At 36.9% G+C, this 22,084-nt stretch overlaps 1 protein-coding gene across 1 annotated transcript in view; it reads left to right on the top strand.

The window, feature by feature from the left end:
• Positions 1–22,084, top strand: part of LOC133052842 (cilia- and flagella-associated protein 47-like) — a 167,040-nt gene that overhangs the window by 5,630 nt on the left and 139,326 nt on the right. The window lies entirely within an intron of this gene.

The following is a 22,084-nucleotide window of genomic DNA, read 5'->3' as shown; positions in this document are numbered from 1 at the left end:
CCTTTCTCCACACTCTATCCAGCATTTACTGTTTGTAGATTGTTTGATGATGGCCATTCTGACTAGTTTGAGGTGGTACCTCATTGAAGTTTTGATTTGCATTTCTCTAATAATTAGTGATGTTGATCATCTTTTCATGTGCCTATTGACTGTCTGTATGTCTTCTTTGGAGAAATGTCTGTTAAGGTCTCTTGCCCATTTTTCAATTGGGTTGTTAGTTTTTTTGTTGTTGTTGTTATTGAGTTGTTTGAGTTGTTTATATATTTTGGAGATTAAGCCCTTGCCTGTCACATCATTTATAAATTCTTTCTTTCATTCTGTTGTCTTTTTATTTTGTTTATAGTTTCTTTGCTGTGCAAAAGTTTGTAAGTTTGATTAGGTCCCATGTGTTTAATTTTCTTTTTATTTCTGTTGTCTTGGGAGACTGATGTAGGCAAACTGGAGCAGTTTATGTCAAAGGATATTTTGCCTATTCTCTTCTAGGAATTTGATTGTGTCATGTCTTCTACTTAAATCTTTAAACCATTTTGACTTTATTTTTGTGTATACAGAAAGGGTGTGTTCTAACCTCATTGATTTACATGTAACTGTCCAGCTTTCCCAACACTACTTGCTGAAGAGCTGTCTTTTCCTATTGTATATTCTTGCCTACTTTGTCGGAAATTAATTGAATGTAGGTGTGTGGGTTTATTTCTGGGCTCTCTATTCTCTTCCATTGACCCCATGTCTGACCCCATATCATGCTACCTTTGTAGTATTGTCTGAAGTCTGAAAGGGTTGTGCTTCCTGCTTTGTTCTTTTTCTTCAAGATTCCTTTGGCAATTCTGGGTCTTTTGTGGTTCCGTGTGAATTTTAGGATGATTTGTTCTAGCTTTGTGGAAAGGGTCATGAGTAAGTTGACAGGGATCACATTAAATATGTTTATTGTTTTGAGTAGTATGGCCATTTAAACAGTATTTTATTCTTCCAACCCAAGAGCATGGGTTATTTTCCCATTTTTTTGAGTCATTTTCAATTTCCTTTATTAATGTTTTATAGTTCTCAACATATAAATCTTTCACCTGCTTGCTCTGGTTTATTCCCAAATATTTTATTTTTGGTGGTGTGATTTTAAAAGGTATTTTTTTTTTAACATTCCATTTCTGGAACTTCATTGTTGGTGTAAAGAAATGCAACCAATTTTTGTATGTTAATCTTTGTATCCTGCTACCTTGCTGAATCAGTTTCAGTAGTTTATGGTGTGGAGTCTTCAGGTTTTTTATATTTAGTATCATATCATCTGTATGTAATGATGATTTTACCTTTTCCCCTCCAATTTGGATACCTTTTATTTCTTTTTTTCTTTTCTGATTGCTGTGGCTAGGACTTGCAATACTATTTTGAAGAGAAGTGGTCAGAGTGGGCAGACTTGTCTTATTTCAGATTATAGCAGGAACACTTTCATCTTTTCATCGTTGAGTATTATCTTGGCTGTGGGTTTGTTATAAATAGCCTTTATTATAATGATATATGTTCCCTCTATACCCACTTTGGTAAGAGTTTTTTTATCATGAGTGGGTATTGAATTTTATCAATTTTTTTTCCAATTGAGATGATCATGTGCTTTTTTTTCCTTCTTTCTTTTGTTGATGTGGTATATTACATTGTAATTTGTGTATGTTGAACCATTCATATGTACTTGGGATGCATACCATTTGGTCATGGAGTATGATACTTTTTATGTGTTGTTTGCTAATATTTTGTTGAGAGTTTTCACATCTATATCCATGAAAGATATTGACCTATGATTTTCTTTTTTGATTGTGTCTTTGACTGGTTTTAGTATCAGGGTGATGGTGGCTTTGTAGAATGCTTTTGGGAGTGTTCCCTCCTCTTCAGTTTTTTGGAAGAGTTTGAGAAGGATCAGTGTAAGTGTTTCTTTGTATGTTTAGTATAATTTGCCTGTGAAGCCATTTTGTCATAGACTTTGGTTTGTAAGGAGTTTTTAAATTACAAATTCTTTTTCACTTTTAGTGATTGGTCTGTTCAAATGATCTAATTCTTCTTGATTCAATTTTGTTGGCCTAAAGTATTCAAAATTAATTTACATTTTTCTTCCACTTTTTTTCCAAGTTAGTGGATAATAATAGAAATATAATTTCTTTACTTGGGCTGTTTATTTGTTATTTTCCTATGGCTTTGTTTTAGCTCTAAAATTTTTTCTAAATCTGAAACGATTTAGACGTTTCAGGGACAGAGTAATCTGTTCACTTTGCCTTCCTAGGAGATCTGAGATCCCAGTTTCAAATGCCAAGTGGTCAGGCAGGTAACAAGTATTTATGAATTGGGTCTGGTCTGTGGCAATAGGGATGATGAAACCTATGACAAACTGAAGAATAGATGCCCTGTTTACATACTCAAATTTCAAAAGTAAAGATAAGATTCTGAGCTAGACAAAGAAATGTGAGTTCATGTTTGACTGGCCAGCTCTCAGTTTGAGATCTTTCATGTTACGTTGTTGTCTTCTTTCTTAATCTTTAATATGTTCAGCTTTTCTATGTGCTATTACATTTTTAAGTGAAGAATTTATTTTCATAAACATTTTATTCCCTTTTGAGATAACTGGATAAAGCTGTGTGCATTATAAACCTGGCTAGTATTGTCTGTTCAGGCCATTCACTTATTCAGCTATTTTTTTAACAACACTATTGAGCATGAATTCCTTTGGGCAAAATAATGAAAGTTGCCATTTTCATCCCTTTGAAGAACTAACAGATGAGTAGCCCTTGTAATACAATGGGATAAGTATTGATAGAGAGGTACTTACATAGAGTATGCCCACCAATATAGCCAGTATTAATACAGTTGATTATAGAGGATAATTAAAATTTTAAAAAAGAATTCATTTTGAGAAAATAGATAACAAGGATACATAGTATAGACTTGCATGAAACTCACAGTATAGTCTTAGGAATACTTTGGCATATTGATTCTGTCTAATTATAAATAAGTATGACTGATTGATATGTAAAAGTCTTTTACTCACATATTTTTCTAAAACTAATATTTATCTTTCATATAAACTGTTAACTGTCCATTTTAGTAAGAAGATTTTGGTGAAAATTAAGAAAAAATAGAACTGCAAGCAATTTTAAATAATTGTGCATAAAACTTTTACAGTGTAATTAACCAGTCATGGTTCATGTCTAACTTATTTCTCTATGTGGTTGAGTTTTTAGATGAAGCTTTCAATCCTAGTTTCTGTTTTCATTTCCTTCAGTACACATTTAAGTAACGTATGTTTACAAAAACAGTATTCTAGCTCAGAATAGTGGCAGGTCAAGTAACATATGTACCCTTAACAATGTACATTCTATTTTGAAGCAGTGGACTTGATTAATGAAAAGGAAAAGAATGTAAGCATTTTCACTTTAATAAATAAGCTTCTATTGGAATTTGAAACAAGGAATATTAGATTTGAGGGTTTAGAAAACTTATTTTTTTCAATAGAACAAACCAGATAATTGGTTTTTTTTTTTCATTTCTCTTCATTTGAATTTGAAGAGAACAAACCAGAGAATTCCTAGGAATAAATAAATTCAAAAACAAAAGTGTTTTATGGATGGAATAGAGAAAGAAAGTAATGAGAAGTGTTTATGTGAAGAGTGGAAATAGCCTAGTGTTCCTGCTAATTTCAGGAAAGGGGTGAAAGTAATCTCTTGAAGTTTTACTTTTGATGTATTAAAAATCTCTATCTTCTGCCCTCTCATATTAATGTTGCCTATTACTCTTTACCTTTTTGAAATTTGTAATGAAAATTCCACAGTTCTGATTACATAGCTATCACCAAAATTATTAAAAATTATCTACTTAAATCCATATTATTTCAGCCCCATCATTTAGAGAAGAATTATGTTTTTCCACTCTACCATATAACATTGTAATACTTTCATCAGAAAGAAATGAAGCTGTAAGGAAAGTGCATATGCATATAGTAGGTGCATCAATCTCTGTAGATGTAATAGGTATGTATGGATGACAGTAATTTCCCCTTGAAAAGAAACATCACTTGTCCCAGTTCACAGATCTCAGAGATTCTGTGACTCCTTTATGATAGTGGACTGGGGTAGATCTAAATGTTTAGTGAGCACTGACAATATATAAAGCATTGTGAGGGTTGGTTTGTGTATATTTTCTCATTTAATCCTACTGATATATATTTATGTCTCAGACCCTTTTTAGGCATTAATTCTTTTATTTGCTAATCTTTATACTCTTGCATTTCTCACAGCAATCTTTACACACTGTTATTAGTCTTTATAAACACCCTCTTCACTCCAGTCTTTTCTTCATCTCCAGCCTCCACTGGACAAATGACTGCATCTCCTCTCTCATGGAGGAATAGGAACTACTTACTCTTCCTTAACCCTCTTATTGCTTTCACCCCAGCCTCTGAATAATAGGAATCTATTCTATCAACCTTGCTACAGGTATCTGTTATCACAGAACCTGTTCTTGGGCTCTTTCTTCTCCATCATTTATCATAGCTCTGTCTTCTCTGAGAGTAGCAGTTCCTTCACTTTTGGCTCTCAAGTGTTCTCAAACTTCAAAACTTAAAGAAATGCATGCCTTTCCTTTGGTAAACATACTTCCCAGTAGAGGGATATGCATTTGCAGTTTCTTTTTGTGTGTGACATTCTCAGCTTCTCAGATCTGGCTTGTGCTACCACTGGAGCAAAACAGCTGGTTGCTTTCAATGGACCATTCTCAGTCTACATCTTACAGGATATCTATAGTGTTTAACCTGGATGATTAAGTATGTGTTCTTAGAATTCTAGACACTTGAGATCAAGGTTTTATCCTTGTTTCTTGCATTTCTTCTCCATCCCCTTGACAAGATTTCTTCTTAGTCTCTGTAGATTCTTCTGTTTACGTCATCAATATGGGACGCTTCAAGACTCTTTTTGCCCTAATGGGGCTATTACTGCTTTTTACCCCTCCCCTAGGGGATTTTGTATACACCCATGGTTATAATTACCATTAACATCACCAATATTTATCTTTTCCTACCCTTTTCCTTCTGTTTCCAACTTACATATTTTTTCCATTTTTAATTTATTTTTAATTGAAGGATAATTGCTTGATAGTATTGTTCAACTTATATATTCAGAGGCAGACTAGACATGCATACCTAAATATACATGCAAATATATATCCAAGTAGATAGATAAATCTAGAGCTATATCCCCCAAATTCAAAATTAGTGCATTATTATTCTCCATTTATTTGTTCCTCATTATATAATTTTTTTCATGTCAGATGGTGGGATTTGATGTGTTTCTTATATTAGAAATCTGGGCACACTACTTGAAGCTTCTTTCTTCTGAGCCCATATATTAAATTCATCTTGTAGTCCTAAAGTTTGTTATTTCCTTTTCTTAACTCCCACTTAACATGCAGGTGTTCATCATCACTTCACAAATAGAGATAATAATCACATGTCTCTCTTCTCTCTTTGGTTCAAATTTAATTAAATAACATATGTTAAGAATTTATATGTTTTATGATATACCTAATAAATATTGGCTATTAGTAATATAATATTCTAAGCTCATCACCCTTAAAGCACTTCACCTCTACGCATACAAATTATTAAATCTGACCATAAAATATTACTGAAACATTTAGTGATGTTAGCTGGTCAGACTTACTCTGACACTAAAAGAGCATAAACTTTATGAGTCTTAACTTTTTCACCCTCCCAGACCCTGTACCTACTTTCATCTTTGTAATTTTGCATTATTTCTCTTGAAGAAACCCCCCACCTTGAATTGTGAAAACCTCAGGCTGCAAAAAACCTGAACTTTTCCCTGGGTGTAGATATTGACTTAAAATCTCATCTACTTGTGGTTCTGTGGATGTTGAACTTTATGAACACAAAGAATAAAAATGAATCATAAATAGACATAAGGAAGGGGCTTCCCTGGTGGCTCAGTGGTAAAGAATTTACTTGCCAGTGAAGGAGATGCAGGTTCAATTGCTGGGTCAAGAAGATCTCCTGGAGAAGGAAATGACAACCCACCCCAGTATTCTTGCCTGGGAAATCCAATAGATGGAGGAGCCTGGTGGGCTAAGTCCATGAGGTTGCAAGAGAGTCAGACATGACTTAGCAACTAAACACCACCAATAAGCAGGAAGACACCAGTGGATCCAGGAGCACTTATCTAAGTCACCTCCACAATGATGAAGGTCCTATATGTTTTGTGCCACCCGTAAAAACTATGTGAAAGGGCACTCAAACAAAGTACTCTCGACTGGTTTTGCTGGTTGACTTAGAACACAACCCTCATTCCTAAAGGTGATCACTTCAGTTTCTAGCACTTTGTACTGACCCAATTTCTTCTTCTTTCCCAAGGGGTACATGGCAGACATGTTGGAAGTGCATATTGTAGGAACACTGTTTTACTTCTCTCCTTCTCCCATCTAATTCCAGTTTTCCTAATTTTGTAATATTTACCCATTAACAGTCAAGTAGTTGACAAACATCCACTAAATACTTCCATGGCAGTGATCATATAAAGTGATTGTAAACATATAGTAAACATTTACTAGTAATAACTAACACTATACTATGTAGTTCTACCCATTTTTACAAAGATTAAATGCATTATTATAATGCCTAAATTATCCTTCAGTATGAGAAAAACTGTAAAATTGTTGCAATAAAAATGGACCTAAAATCCTTCTTAAAATTTATTAAATATACTTTGAAAAATAAACCTTGTATCCCTGCATTATATCAAATAACCACAAATATATGTCAGATAGAATAAAAAATAAATTTCAGGGAAGAACAAGATGGCAGAGGAGTAGGTGGATGTGGAGTACATCAGTACATCTCTCTCCACGGATACATCAGGAATACACCTTCAGACAGAAGTTCATGCAGAACACCCGCTGAGAGCAGACAGGAGTACCTGACCAGAGGAAAAGAATATATAGAACCACAGAAATCGGTAGGATGAAGGAACTTGGGGGGAAAGCAGGAGTGTTAGTAGGACTGGATCTCCCCTCGGCAGGTGGGAGAACTGAAGCAGGGGTCTGATCCCCACATCAGGGCGATTGTCTGAGTCAGAGGAGAAACATTTAAGGCTTAGAGTGAAACAGCTGATCTGTGGCAGTATAAATGGAATGAGAATCAGACAGTCCTTGCTGAAGCCATACATACCCTGGATAGGGATGAGGGCCCCCTGGAAGGCGCAGCGGCTGGGAGCTAGAGTTTGGGGAGTGTGGAGCGATCCCAGGGCAAGGGCTTCTGTTGACCGTGGAGAGATGGATGGAGGGGATGTGAGGGAAGAGATCGTGGTGGGAACAGTGGAGGAAAGCTGGGCAACCATGGAAGCAAGGCGATACTGCTGAGTCATGCATAGGGGGGTGGAGCCATCTCCATAGCCTGCCTGTCCCCACAGGGCCAGCATCCGCAGCTGAACAATAGCGAGGCTGGCCCATCAAATGCCTGATGCAGTGAACTCCAGAGCCGGACCCCACCCAGGGTGCCCCTTTAAATGCCCAATGCACTGATCTACAGAGTAGGACCCCAGCCAGGGGGGCCCCTCTATGTGCCTGACACGCCGAACAACAGAGACGGACCCCAGGCAAGGGAGCCTTCTAAGTGCCCGAACGGGTGGAACTACAGAGAAAGACTGGCCAAAGAGGCCTCCTGATCGCCAGCTATGAGACTCAAAACAAGACTCTGATAGGGCCATAACCTCTGTGGCAGAGGCAGTCCGTGTCCCTGCACACTTGGCACCACCAGGGTCCCTGCAAGCCAAGCAACTGCGCCACCTTCACGCTCAACCTCACTGGGGTAGAGCTGCCACAGGCAAAAAAAGTCTTGTGTCTATGCACGAAGGGTCGCTTCAGTTGAGTCCTACTCTTTGCGACCCCCCTGGAGGGGGATTCTCCAGGCAAGAATACTGGAGTGTATTGGTCAATACTGGTTTCCATACCCTTCTAGAGCACTATACTTCCTGCTGCCCTAGCCGTCAACTCCCCTGCGTACCTAGTGCTGCCAGAACCCCTGCAACCCAAGCAGCTGCACCACCTCCACACTTGGCCCTCACAGGGGCAAACCCAAATTCTCCAGGAGCAAACCTCAGGAGCAAACGCCAGTGGACGACCCACATGCAGAGGTGGAAATAAAACCACAGTTGATCGTTATCACCTTTCTAAATTCCATATACATGTGTCAGTATGCTGTAATGTTCTTTATCTTTCTGGCTTACTTCACTCTGTATAAGGGGCTCCAGCTTCATCCATCTCATTAGGACTGGTTCAAATGAATTCTTTTTAATGGCTGAGTAATATTCCATGGTGTATATGTACCACAGCTTCCTTATCCATTCATCTGCTGATGGGCATCTAGGTTGCTTCCATGTCCTGGCTATTATAAACAGTGCTGCGATGAACATTGGGGTGCACGTGTCTCTTTCAGATCTGGTTTCCTCAGTGTGTATGCCCAGAAGTGGGATTGCTGGGTCATATGGCAGTTCTATTTCCAGTTTTTTAAGAAATCTCCACACTGTTTTCCATAGCGGCTGTACTAGTTTGCATTCCCACCAACAGTGTAAGAGGGTTCCCTTTTCTCCACACCCTCTCCAGCATTTATTGCTTGTAGACTTTTGGATAGCAGCCATCCTGACTGGCGTGTAATGGTACCTCATTGTGGTTTTGATTTGCATTTCTCTAATAATGAGTGATGTTGAGCATCTTTTCATGTGTTTGTTAGCCATCTGTATGTCTTCTTTGGAGAAATGTCTGTTTAGTTCTTTGGCCCATTTTTTGATTGGGTCATTTATTTTTCTGGAATTGAGCTTCAGGAGTTGCTTGTATATTTTTGAGATTAATCCTTTGTCTGTTTCTTCATTTGCTATTATTTTCTCCCAATCTGAGGGCTGTCTTTTCACCTTACTTATAGTTTCCTTTGTAGTGCAAAAGCTTTTAAGTTTCATTAGGTCCCATTTGTTTAGTTTTGCTTTTATTTCCAATATTCTGGGAGGTGGGTCATAGAAGATCTTGCTGTGATTTATGTTGGAGAGTGTTTTGCCTATGTTCTCCTCTAGGAGTTTTATAGTTTCTGGTCTTACATTTAGATCTTTAATCCATTTTGAGTTTATTTTGGTGTATGGTGTTAGAAAGTGTTCTAGTTTCATTCCTGTACAAGTGGTTGACCAGTTTTCCCAGCACCACTTGTTAAAGAGGTTGTCTTTTTTCCATTGTATATCCTTGCCTCCTTTGTCAAAGATAAGGTGTCCATAGGTTCGTGGATTTATCTCTGGGCTTTCTATTCTGTTCCATTGATCTATATTTCTGTCTTTGTGCCAGTACCATACTGTCTCGATGACTGTGGCTTTGTAGTAGAGTCTGAAGTCAGGCAGGTTGATTCCTCCAGTTACAAAAAACCTCGAATAGCCAAAGTAATCTTGAGAAGGAAAGAATTTTAAAAGCAGCAAGGGAGAAACAGCAAGTAACATAAAAGGGAAACCCCATACGCTTAGCAGCTGATCTTTCAGCAGAAACTGCAGGCCAGAAGGGAATGGGAGGATATATTTAAAGTACTGAAAGGGAAAAATCTACAACCAAGACTACTGTATCCAGCAAGGATCTCATTCAAAATTCATGGAGAAATAAAGAGCTTTTCAAACAAGCAAAAGTTAAGAGAATTCAGTACCACCAAACCAGCTTTACAACAAATGTTAAATGGACTTATATAGTCAAGAAATACAAGAGAAGAAAAAAGATCTACAAAATCAACCCCAAACAATTAAGAAAATGTCTATAGGAACATATATATATATATATATATATATATATATATATATATGTTTTTGTATCCATTTATATATATATCCATATATATATATGTTTTTGTATCCATATGTTTTGTATCCATTCAGCCAGTCTGTGTCTTTGGAGCATGCTCCAACCAAAAGACACAGACTGGCTGAATGGATACAAAAACAAGACCCATATACATGCAGTCTACAAGAAACCGACTTCAGACCTAAAGACACATGTAGACTGAAAGTGAGAGGATGGAAAAATATTTTCCATGCAAATGGGAAGCAAAAAATAGCTGGAGGAGCAATCCTCATATCAGACAAAACAGACCTTAAAATAAAGAAGATTACAAGAGATAAGGAAGGACATTACATAATGATCAAGGGGTCAATCCAAGAGGAAGACATAACAATTGTAAATATCTATGCACCCAACATAGGAACACCTCAATACATAAGACAGACTAATAGGCATAAATGGAGAAATTGACAGTAGCACAGTAATAGTAAGAGACTTTAACACCCCACTCACACCAATGGACAGATCAACAAAACAGAAAATTAATAAGGAAACCCAAGTCTTAAATGATACATTAGATGAGATGGATCTCCTTGATATCTTCAGGATATTCCATCCAAATGCAGAATACATCTTCTTCTCAAGTGCACATGGAACATTCTCCAGGATAGACCACATCTCGGGTCACAAATCAAACCTCAGTAAATTTAAGAAAATTGAAATCATATCAAGCACCTTCTCTGACCACAATGCTATGAGACTAGATATCAACTACAAGAAAAAAAAATTGTAAGAAGCACAAACACATGGAGATTAAACAACACATTTCTAAATAACCAACAGGTCACTGAAGAAATCAAAAGGGAAATCAAAAAATTACCAGAAACAAATGACAATGAAAACATGACAGCTCAAAACCTATGGGATGCTACAAAAGCAGTTCTAAGAGGGAAGTTTATAGCAATACAATCCTACCTCAAATGACAAGAAAAACATCAAATAGACAACCTAACTTTACACCTAAAACTGGAAAAAGAACACCCCAAAATTAGTAGAAGGAAAGAAATCATAAAAATCCGAGCAGAAATAAATGAGAAAGAAAAGAAAGAAATAATAGTAATGATTAATAAAACTAATCTGGTTCTTTGATAACATAAACAAAATTGACAAGCCTTTAGCCAGACTCATCAAGAAAAAAAAAGAGAGAAGAATCAAATCAACTAAATTAGAAATGAAAAAGGAGAGGTTACAACAGACAATGCAGAAATACAAAGGATTTTAAGAGACTATTATGAACAACTATATGGCAATAAAATGGGTAACCTGGAAGAAATGGACAGATTCTTAGAAAAGTTCAACCTTCCAAGACTGAACCAGGAAGAAATAGAAATTATGAACACCCCAATTACAAGTATTGAATTTGAAGCTGTGATCAAAAATCTTCCAAAAAACAAAAGCCCAGGACCAGATGACTTCACAGGAAAATTCTATCAAACATTTAGAGACGAGCTGATGCCTATCCTTCTAAAACTCTTTGAAAACATTGCAGAGAAAGGAACACTTCCAAACTCATTCTACAAGGCCACAATCACCCTGATACCAAAAGCAGACAAAGACAACACACAAAAAGAAAACTATAGGCCAATATCACTGATGAACATAGATGCGAAAATCCTCAACATAATTTTAGCAAACAGAAATCAGCAACACATCAAAAAGCTCATACACCATGATCAATTGGGTTTATTCCAGGAATGCAAGGTTGTTTCAATATACAAATCAACCAATGTGACACACCATATTAGCAAATTGAAAGATCAAAACCATATGATCATCGCGATAGATGCAGAAAAAGCCTTTGACAAAATTTGGTACCCATTTGTAGTTAAAACTTCAAAAAAATGGGCATAGAAGGAACCTATCTCAACATAGTAAAGGCCACATATAATAAGCCTACAGCATACATTATTCTCAGTGGTGAAAAACTGAAAGCATTCCCCTTAAGATCAGGAACAAGACAAGGGTATCCACTTTCACCACTGCTATTCAACATATTTCTGAAAGTCCTAGCTGTAGCAATCAGAGAAGAAAAAGAAATAAAGGGAATCCAGATTGGAAAAGAAGAAGTAAAGTTCTCACTGTTTGCAGATGACATGATACTGTACATAGAAAACCCTAAAGATAGTATCAGAAAATTACTTGAGCTAATCAGTGAATTTAGCAAAGTTGCAGGATACAAAATTAATACACAGAAATCACTTGCATTTCTATGTACTAACAATGAAAAATCAAAAAGAGAAATTAAGGAATCAGTTGCATTCACCATTGCAACAAAAAGAATTAAATATCTAGGAATAAACTTACCTAAGGAGACAAAAGAACTGTACTCAGAAAGTTGTAAGACCCTGATGAAAGAAATAAAAAATAACATAAACAGATGGAGAGAGATTCCATGTTCCTATGTAGGAAGAATCAATATTGTGAAAATGACTATACTACCAAACGCAATCTGCAGATTCAATGCAATCCCTATCAAATTACCAATAGCATTTTTCACAGAGCTAGAACAAAAAATTTCAGAATTCATATGGAAACAAAAGACCCCAAATAGCCAAAGCAGTCTTGAGAAAGAAGAATGGAGCTAGTAGAATCAACCTTCCTGACTTCAGATTATACTACAAAGCCACAGTCATCAAGACAGGATGGTACTGGCACAAAAACAGAAATCTAGACCAATGGAACAAGATAGAAAGCCCAGAAATAAACCCATGCACCTATGGGTACCTTATTTGTGACAAAGGAGGCAAGAATATACAATGGGGCAAAGACAGCCTCTTCAATAAATGGTGATGGGAAAACTGGACGGCTACATGTAAAAGAATGAAATTAGAACACTTCCTAACACCATACACAAAGATAAACTCAAAATGTATTAAAGACCTAAATGTAAGACCAGTAACTATAAAACTCTTAAAAGAAAACATAGGCAGAACACTAATGACATAAATTAAAGCCAGATCCTCTATGACCCACCTCCTAGAGTAGTGGAAATAAAAACAACAATAAACAAGTGGGATCTGATTAAACTTAAAAGCTTCTGCACAGCAAAGGAAACTATAAGCAAGGTGAAAAGACAACCCTCAGAATGGGAGAAAATAATAGCAAATGAAGCAACTGACAAAGGATTAATTTCCAAAATATACAAGCAGCTCATACAACTCAATGCCAGAAAAACGAACAACCCAATCAAAAAGTGGGAAACAGATTTAAACAGACATTTCTCCAAAGACATACAAATGGCTAACAAACACATGAAAAGATGATCAACATTGCTCATTATGAGTGAAATGCAAATCAAAACTACAATGAGATATCACCTCACACCAGTCAGAATGGTCATCATCAAAAAGCCTACAAACAATAAATACTGGAGAGGATGTCGAGAAAAGGGAATGCTCTTGCACTGCTGATGGGAATGTAAATTGATATAGCCACTATGGAAGATCATATGGAAATTCCTTAAACTAGGAATAAAACCACCATATGACCCAGAAATCCCATTCCTAGACATATACCCTGAGGAAACCAAAATTGAAAAGACACATGTATCCCACTGTTCATTGCAGCACTATTTACAATAGCTAGAACATGGAGGCAACCTAGATGTCCATCAACAGGTGAATGGATAAAGAAGTTGTGGTACATAAACATAATGGCATATTACTCACCTATAAAGAGGAATACATTTGAGTCAATACTAATGAGGTGGATGAACCTCAGAACCTATTATACAGAGTGAAGTGAGTCAGAAAGAGAAAGATAAATATCGTATTCTAATGCGTATATATGGAATCTAGAAAAATGGTACCTAAGAATTTATTTACAGGAAAGCAGTGGACAAACAGACAAGGAAAATAGGCTTATGGACATGGGGAGAGGAGAGGAGAGGGTGAGATATATGGAAAAAGTAACAAGTAAACATAGATTACCATATGTAAAATAGATTGCCAGTGGGAATTTGCTATATGGCTCAGAAAATTCAAACAGGAGCTCTGTATCAATCTAGTTGGGTTGGGATAGGGCAGGAGATTGGAGGGAGGTTCAAAAGGGAGGGCATATATGTATACCTATGGCTGATTCATGTTGAAGTTTGACAGAAAACAACAAAATTCCATAAAGCAATTATCCTTCAAAAAAAATTTTTAAATGAATTTCATTTAACAGTGTCATTTAGAATGTTAGTTTTAGTGATTAAGCTTAACGGAAACAATCTGCTGTATTATCAACATTTCCAGTGGTCACCTAACATCAAATGTGTGTTTTAATTAATTTTTATCAAACTGTTTTAAGTTAAGTTTGTATTATTATTATAGAATATTTGTTTTTTTCAAAAACTTTCTGAAATTTACAAAAGCTTTTTTAAATAAAATTTATTTAATTCACTTAGAAATATAATTCAAATCCTATGCATATTTCACATAGGATTACTACAGGTGTAAGCCACAAGTACAATTACAGTCTATAAAAGAATGGGAATACATTTTGGAAGGAGATTACTAATCCATATACTACATCAAAATCTCTCAGAAAAGGCAAGAGACACACAACTCTGATTGATCTTTAAATGTTCAGAAAAGGCAAGAGACACACAACTCTGATTAATCTTTAAATGTATCAGTTCAGTTCAGTCGCTCAGTCATGTCCAACTCTTTGCGACCCCATGGACTGCAGCATGCCAGGCCTCCCCGTCCATCAACAACTCCCGGAGTTTACTCAAACTCATGTTCATCGAGTCAGTGATGCCAGCCAACTATCTCATCCTCTATCGTCCCCTTCTCCTCCTGCCCTCAGTCTTTCCCAGCATCAGGGTCTTTTCCAATGAGTCAGTTCTTTGCATCAGGTGGCCTAAGTACTGGAATTTCAGTTTCAACATCAGTCCTTCCAATGAACACCCAGGACTGATTTCCTTTAGGATGGACTGGTTGGATCTTCTTGTAGTCTAAGGGACTCTCAAGAGTCTTCTCCAACACCACAGTTCAAAAGCATCAGTTCTTCAGCACTCAGTTTTCTTTTATAGATATGCCGGTACAGCACTTTTCTTAATATTATTTACTTTGCAGTAAGTTTTGAAATCAGAAAGTTTGAGTCCTGCTGTATTGTTTTTTTTAAATACCATATTGTTTCGGTTTTTCTGGGATCCTCACAATTCCATACGGATTTTAGAATCAACTTGTCAGTTTCTAGAAACAAGCTGCTGCCATTATGATAGGTATTGCATTGACTCTGTAGATCAATTTAGGAAGGATTGTCGTCTTAATAATATTAAGTCTCCTGATCCATGGCCATGCAGCGTGTTTTCATTTCTTTAGATATTCCTTAGTTTTAGGAATGGAAGTTTTATACTTCTTTTGTTAAACATGTCCCTAAGTATTTCTTTTTGATGAAATTATAAATTGTTTTCTTAATTTCATTTTTGGATTATTCATTGCAAAAGTGTAGAAATACAGTTGGTTTTTAGATATTGAAATTATGTCATGTGACCTTGTTGAACTGAATTTTTATTCTAATGTTTTACTGGATTCCTTAGGATTTTCTATATGTTAAGATAATGTCATATGCATACAGAGATTGTCTTACATCTCCCCTTCTAAAATGAATTATTTTTATTTCCTTTCCTTGCCCAATTGGTCTGGTTAAAACATCTAGTGTGTTAAATGTAAGTGATAAGATGGGACATCCTTGTCTTATCTGAGCTTAGGGAGAAATAATCTAGTCTTTAAAGTCTCACAGTAGTGGTAGGTTTTTCATAGATGCCCTTTATGAGACAGAGGAAGTTCCCATCAATTCCTAATTTATATCATTTAAGTTATCTAATTTTTGGCATGCGGTTGTTTTTAGCATTCTCTTACATTCCTTTTTTTTTTTAATAAAGCAAAAGTAATGCCCCACTTTTATTTCTGATTCTAATAATTTGAATATTTTCTCTTTTTTCCTTGATCCATATAACTAAAGGTTTGTCAATTTTCTTTATCTTTTCAAAGAGCTAGTGTATGTTTTCAGTGATTTTATTTTGTTTTATCTTCTCTATTTCATTAAGTTCTCCATTAATTTTTACTTTTTCATTCTACTTTTTTAAAGCTTAGGTTGCTCTTCCTTTTCCAATATCCTAAGGTGAATGGTTAGGGTTAGATTTTAGATCTTTCTTTGGATACCTGATGCGAAGAGCTGACTCATTGGAAAAGACACTGATGCTGGGAAAGATTGAAGGCAGGAGAAGGGGGTGACAGAGGGTGAGATGGTTGAATGACATCACTGACTCAGTGAACATGAATTTGAGCAAACTCTAGGAGATAGTGGAAGACAGAGAAGCCTGGCATGCTGGAACTCATTTTATATTTTCATGAATGGTGATTGGACACGGGTACACCCATGGCTGATTCATATCAATGTATGGCAAAAACCACTACAATATTGTAAAGTAATTAGCCTCCAATTAAAATAAATGAATTAATTTTTAAAAAGGGATTTTAATTAAGATATATTAGATTTCATACATAAGACTTTAGTATAGTGAAATCAGAAAAGTAGTTAAGTAAGTTAACCATATTAACATAGTTTATAAAATCTGATTTTTTTCTTGTCAATGCTATTGTATTATTTTTTGGTGAACAGAGTATAAATTTTTAAAATTTTTTAAAAATAAAAGTCAGTAGAAAAATAGTGGCTGCAAAGAATTAACATGCTAAAAAGACATATTAATATTTTAAGGTGGCAAAATTCTGCTGCCTTACAGTGCAGACTCAAGACAGTGAGTGCAAGAAAAAAGAGAAGGAAGGGAATAATGGAAAACAAATCAATGAATGATACATGAGCTGCTACCTTAATGTCTACTACTTACCTCTAGGACAAGATGCAACAGGTCACTCAGCAGGTGTCAATTTTGAAGAGCTATGTAAAAAGAAAGTGCCTTTGAGCTGTCACTGTGAGAGAGGAAGGGAAGGAATATGTCCTGTCTATTGCTCCTGTTTGCCCCCATTTTACTCCATGGGCATTAATGGCCCTAGGCTTCAAGCTGGCATTCCCTGGCCTCATGGAATGCCAGCTTCTAAGCCTTAGCATGACCAGAGGAGCCCAAAATTCCAAAATTGGGACTGATCTACCTGTGTGTAGAGCAGCAGCTAAGGAGTTGACTCCATTAGTTCTAGAGGTAGTTACAGGTCATCCTCAGGCAAAGGAACATGGAGACAGGAGAAGTGGTTGAAGTTGCTGGAGGTGGTGGAACCAAGGGAATCTCAGGAAGCACATAAAATGTATCCCTTACAGCAATGCTGTCTTATTGTACATATTTTAGATAATTCTACTAGTTACACTGTCTCCAGCTTTCAAGGAAGACACTGTCCAATTTCCTTCCCTTTTCCCTACCATCTCTGTAGACATGCTTCCATTGCAGGCCCAGAGCCAAATCTCATCTCTGACCCAGCATCACAGGACCCAGCTATGCTGAACTCCTCCCCTCCAGCTTCCATTGTCATCCATGCTGTCTCATGAGCACTATTCCTATTACTGAACTCAACTTGAGTTTACTCACCTGTAGCAGTAAAGCCAGTCTACTGACACCAGTTTATGGTGAAGGAAGTACAGCATTTATTGCAGGTGCCAAGCAAGGGGTCCGTGGAGCTCCTGCTCAAAAGATTCAAACTACCCAATGAGTTTCAGGGAAGGAGTTTTAAAAGCAAAGTGAAGGAGAGGGTCACGTGGTGGATGATCAGCTCATGCACAACCCCCTGATTGGTTGATGGTGAGGTAACACAGCGGTCACAGGGGTTAATATCTTCACTCCTCAGGCTCTAGCTGGTCTGGGGCCTATGTGCCCACGGTCATCATGCAGTTAACTTCAGTCTGCTGGAGGTTTTAGTATCTGCAAAACCACTCAGGAATGTGCATCAGACTGTTATCTTTGTCCTTTAGGGAGGAACTAAAGATTTTGTGACTGCTCTCTGACTGATTTTTCGTTTAAATTGTTACCAGTTCTCCTAGGCTAACCTCTTTTTTTTGTTGTTAATATATGTTCACATACTTTCAATCACTAATTCTTGAGCTAGCCTTTTGTGACTTGGGGCAGGCTGGGACTAAAGCTTTTGTACAAACAAGAGGCAGGTGGAGGATGAGGTGGGGGTGTGGGGGTCTGTCCTGGGAAGGTCCCATGTGGTCTGCTTTGTTCTGTTCTGACATTAGTTCTGGCCTCCCTGACTCCTCATTGTTGTGATACATCTCCCTCTTTCACACCTGTTCCACTCCCCAGGCATAGGTTTCTATTCTATTTCTTGACACCCAGGTATGTCATTGCCCAGAGAAGGCAATGGCACCCCACTCCAGTACTCTTGCCTGGAAAATCCCATGGACGGAGGAGCCTGGTAATCTGCAGTCCATGGGGTCGCGAAGAGTTGGACACGACTGAGCGACTTCAATTTCACTTTTCACTTTTATGCATTGGAGAAGGAAATGGCAACCCACTCCATTGTTCTTGCCTGGAGATTCCCAGGGATGGGTTGCACAGAGTCGGACACGACTGAAGTGACTTAGTAGCAGCAGCAGCATGTCCTTGCCAGACTCCTTCCCTGGGCACTGGTATACTCTTCATGTCATCCACCCTTGTTCTGACTGCCCAAGGCCCCTCAAACCAGAATCTTGCCCCTGAACTTGAGATCCGGGGTCTTTCTTGACTGCGGACTGGCTTCTGACATCATCCTGTGTTAGTTCCCGTTTTCTCTGGACCACTTCAGTTCCGTTCAGTTCAGTCGCTCAGTTGTGTCTGACTCTTTGCGACCCCATGAACCACAGCACACCAGGCCTCCCTGTCCATCACCAACTCCCGGAGTCCATGCAAACCCATGTCCATTGTATCAGTGATGCCATCCAACCATCTCATCCTTTGTTGTCCCCTTCTCCTCGTGCCCTCAATCTTTCCCAGCATCAGGGTCTTTTCAAATGAGTCAGCTCTCCATATCAGGTGGCTAAAGTATTGGAGTTTCAACTTCAACATCAGTCCTTCCAATGAACACCCAGTATTGATTTCCTTTAGGATGGACTGGTTTGATCTCCTTGCTGTCCAAGGGACTCTCAAGAGTCTTCTCCAATACCACAGTTCAAAAGCATCAATTCTTCGGCACTCAGCTTTCTTTGTAGTCTAACTCTTACATCCATACATGACTACTGGAAAAACCATAGCCTTGACTAGATGGAGATTGTTGTCAAAGTAACGTCTCTGCTTTTTAATGTGCTGTCTAGGTTGGTCATAACTTTCCTTCCAAGGAGCAAGCATCTTTTAATTTCTTGGCTATAGTCACCATCTGCAATGATTTTGGAGCCCAGAAAAATAAAGTCAGCCACTGTTTCCACTGTTTCCCTATCTATTTCCCATGAAGTGATGGAACCAGATTCCATGATCTTAGTTTTCTGAATGTTGAGCTTTAAGCCAACTTTTTCACTCTCCTCTTTCACGTTCATCAAGAGGCTCTTTAGTTCTTCTTTACTTTCTGCCATAAGGGTGGTGTCATCTGCATATCTGAGGTTACTGATATTTCTCCCGGCAATCTTGATTCCAGTTTGTGCTTCCTCCAGTCCAGCGTTTCTCATGATGTACTCTGCATGTAAGTTAAATAAGCAGGGTGACAACATACAGCCTTAAGGTACTCCTTGTCTATTTTGAACCAGTCTGTTGTTCCATGTCCAGTTCTAGCTGTTGCTTCCTGACCTGCGTACAGATTTCTCAAGAGGCAGGTCAGGTGATGTGGTGTTCCCATCTCTATTAGAATTTTCCACAGTTTATTGTGATCCACACAGTCAAAGACTTTGGCATAGTCAATAAAACAGAAATAGATGTTTTTCTGTAACTCTCTTGCTTTTTTGATGATCCAGTGGATGTTGGCAATTTGATCTCTGGTTCATCTGCCTTTTCTAAAACCAGCTTGAACATCTGGAAGTTCACTGGACCACTTACCTGATTATAATTTAGTTTCCCACTTTTGAAAATCCCAGTCATAACTATTGTTTGACTAAAATGCCTTTCTTATCCGGCTGCCTTCCCATACATGTCCTCGACAGTCAGGCTTTACAGCTTGTTCAGTTATCAGTATGCATCCTGTCCTAATACTTGAATTTTTGCCAGCTCTAGCTGCTTTCTTTCTACTATGCACCATGCAATAATAGATGTGATTGTATCCTATATTATCTAAGAAAATACAGTCTAAGTTAAATAATTTGCATAACCAGTTCAAAATAATTATAATATCCACAACTGTGTATACTTTTTTATTCTTATAATTTTAATATAAGATAGTTTCAGTTTGATAAATGTCTTACAATTTTGCCTTTTACTGTTTTATAGCTGTGGAGGACATAACGCCTGCAAGTAATGAAAAATGTGAACTTTAAGCCATGTCTTATTCTTCCTATTAGCTGTTCAGTAGTGGACATACGCTATATGCTATGCAGCAGTACACTTAGGAAAGCATTTAATAAAAAATAGTATAAAACTTTTTCCCTGATCTAAGTCTTAGAAAATGTACTTTGTATTGACTTGCTAACAGTTCATTGAGACTAATTTATACACTTAGTAAATCAATCTATGAGAATTTAAAACTCAACTCTGTTCAAAACATTTTGTTTTAGTACAAGACAATTAAAGAAAGTTTACGGTATTCAGAGTTGAAAATGCAAAACACATAGTTAATTTGCTGCCTGCAATCCCTTGCTTCTTTCCCAAAGGAGGGGTTAATTAGAAAGTGAAATCTTATTTTAGTTCTTTTCTTTTGGAAATTTTGTCTTCTGAAAAAGTTATATGAAAAAGACTTCCTGGCAAGCTACAATTCAATGATAGGGTCTCTTCTAATTTTCCATTAAATGATCCGTAAAGACATACAGAAATTCAGAAATTCAATATCAATGGAAAGGAAAGATAAGAGCCATCCATTTGCATAAATCATATGAGGAATTCCCAGTAATTACTGAGCTGATGTGGCCTGATTGAAAAACACATTTAATACCTTCCATAGGCTCATGCTCAATTAAAACATAATTTAAATATAAAGAGGAAACATTTTAGTCCCATGATCTCCCTTTTCCTCAGAAGTTTATTGTCTGCAACCTACCAGAAAACTAGGAAGCTGCCTCCTAATTGCATTCCTCCTGGTACATAGTAGGTGTTTTAAAATATCTTTCTAATGAATGAATATATGTGAAATGCTTTCCAGGGTGATCCTCTATTAACACTTCTTTGTTTGCACCTATCTTAATAAAACAAAACCTCTGAACTTAAAATGACTGTAACTATAGAGGAAAATGTAGAACATCATTATATCATAAGCATGTATAGACCTTAGCATGTAGATATGGTGGTGGTGACACAGATGGGAAAAGTCCAAGTGATTTTTGGTGCATGTTGTTGGTAGGATTAGAGTTTATTCAATAATAGGAACATTTGTAAACATTTCTAAGATGTAAATTTTCTCCTAAGTGATTTGAAAATTGCCAGTGGATATAGGAAAATATCCCCCCCTACATCTAACACACTGATGCTTGTTTAATACAGAAAATTGACCCAAAGGTATGGATTGAGCTACTTCCACATTTAGACGTAAGAGATTGCTATAAAATGAAAGGGGAGTGAGACCCTGTAAGAGTGACTACTTAGGAAAGATAACCCTCTCCTATTTATAGAAGCAAACGAAAGAAGAAAAAACAGAGTTGTTTTTTAAATGCTAGAAGGTAAAAGAGTGACACCTAAATTCACACTTAAATAGGTTGTCGTGAAACAGTAGAATGGCAAAGACAAGAGAAATTCTGAAAAGTGAAGAGAAAAAGACATATTATTTTCAAAGGAACAAAAATTATACTGAAGGCAGAATTACCAACAGAAACAAGAGCAGCCGGAAGACAATGATATTGTAGTACTGAAGCAAATTAACTGTCAGCCTAGCATTTTAAATCCCAGTAAACTATCACTCAAGAGTAAGAATGAAAAATATTTTCAATTCAACAGTAAAATTGGGAGAATTTAAAACTCACAGATAGTTGCTAAAAGAACAAAGGAGGATCTACTTATGAATAAAGGAAATTGAATTCAGAAGAAAAACTTGGAATCAAAGAGCAGTGCTTAATAAAATACTCACAAAATAAGATATTAAAATAAATATATCATTAATCATGATCAATGTAAAAGTTGATATTTTCACAGAGAAAATACAGC

The sequence above is a fragment of the Dama dama genome, chromosome X (genome assembly GCF_033118175.1).
Source record: "Dama dama isolate Ldn47 chromosome X, ASM3311817v1, whole genome shotgun sequence".
Lineage (NCBI taxonomy): Eukaryota > Metazoa > Chordata > Mammalia > Artiodactyla > Cervidae > Dama > Dama dama.
Note: the sequence above shows the minus strand (reverse complement) of the source record. Positions and strands in the feature narration are given on the sequence as shown.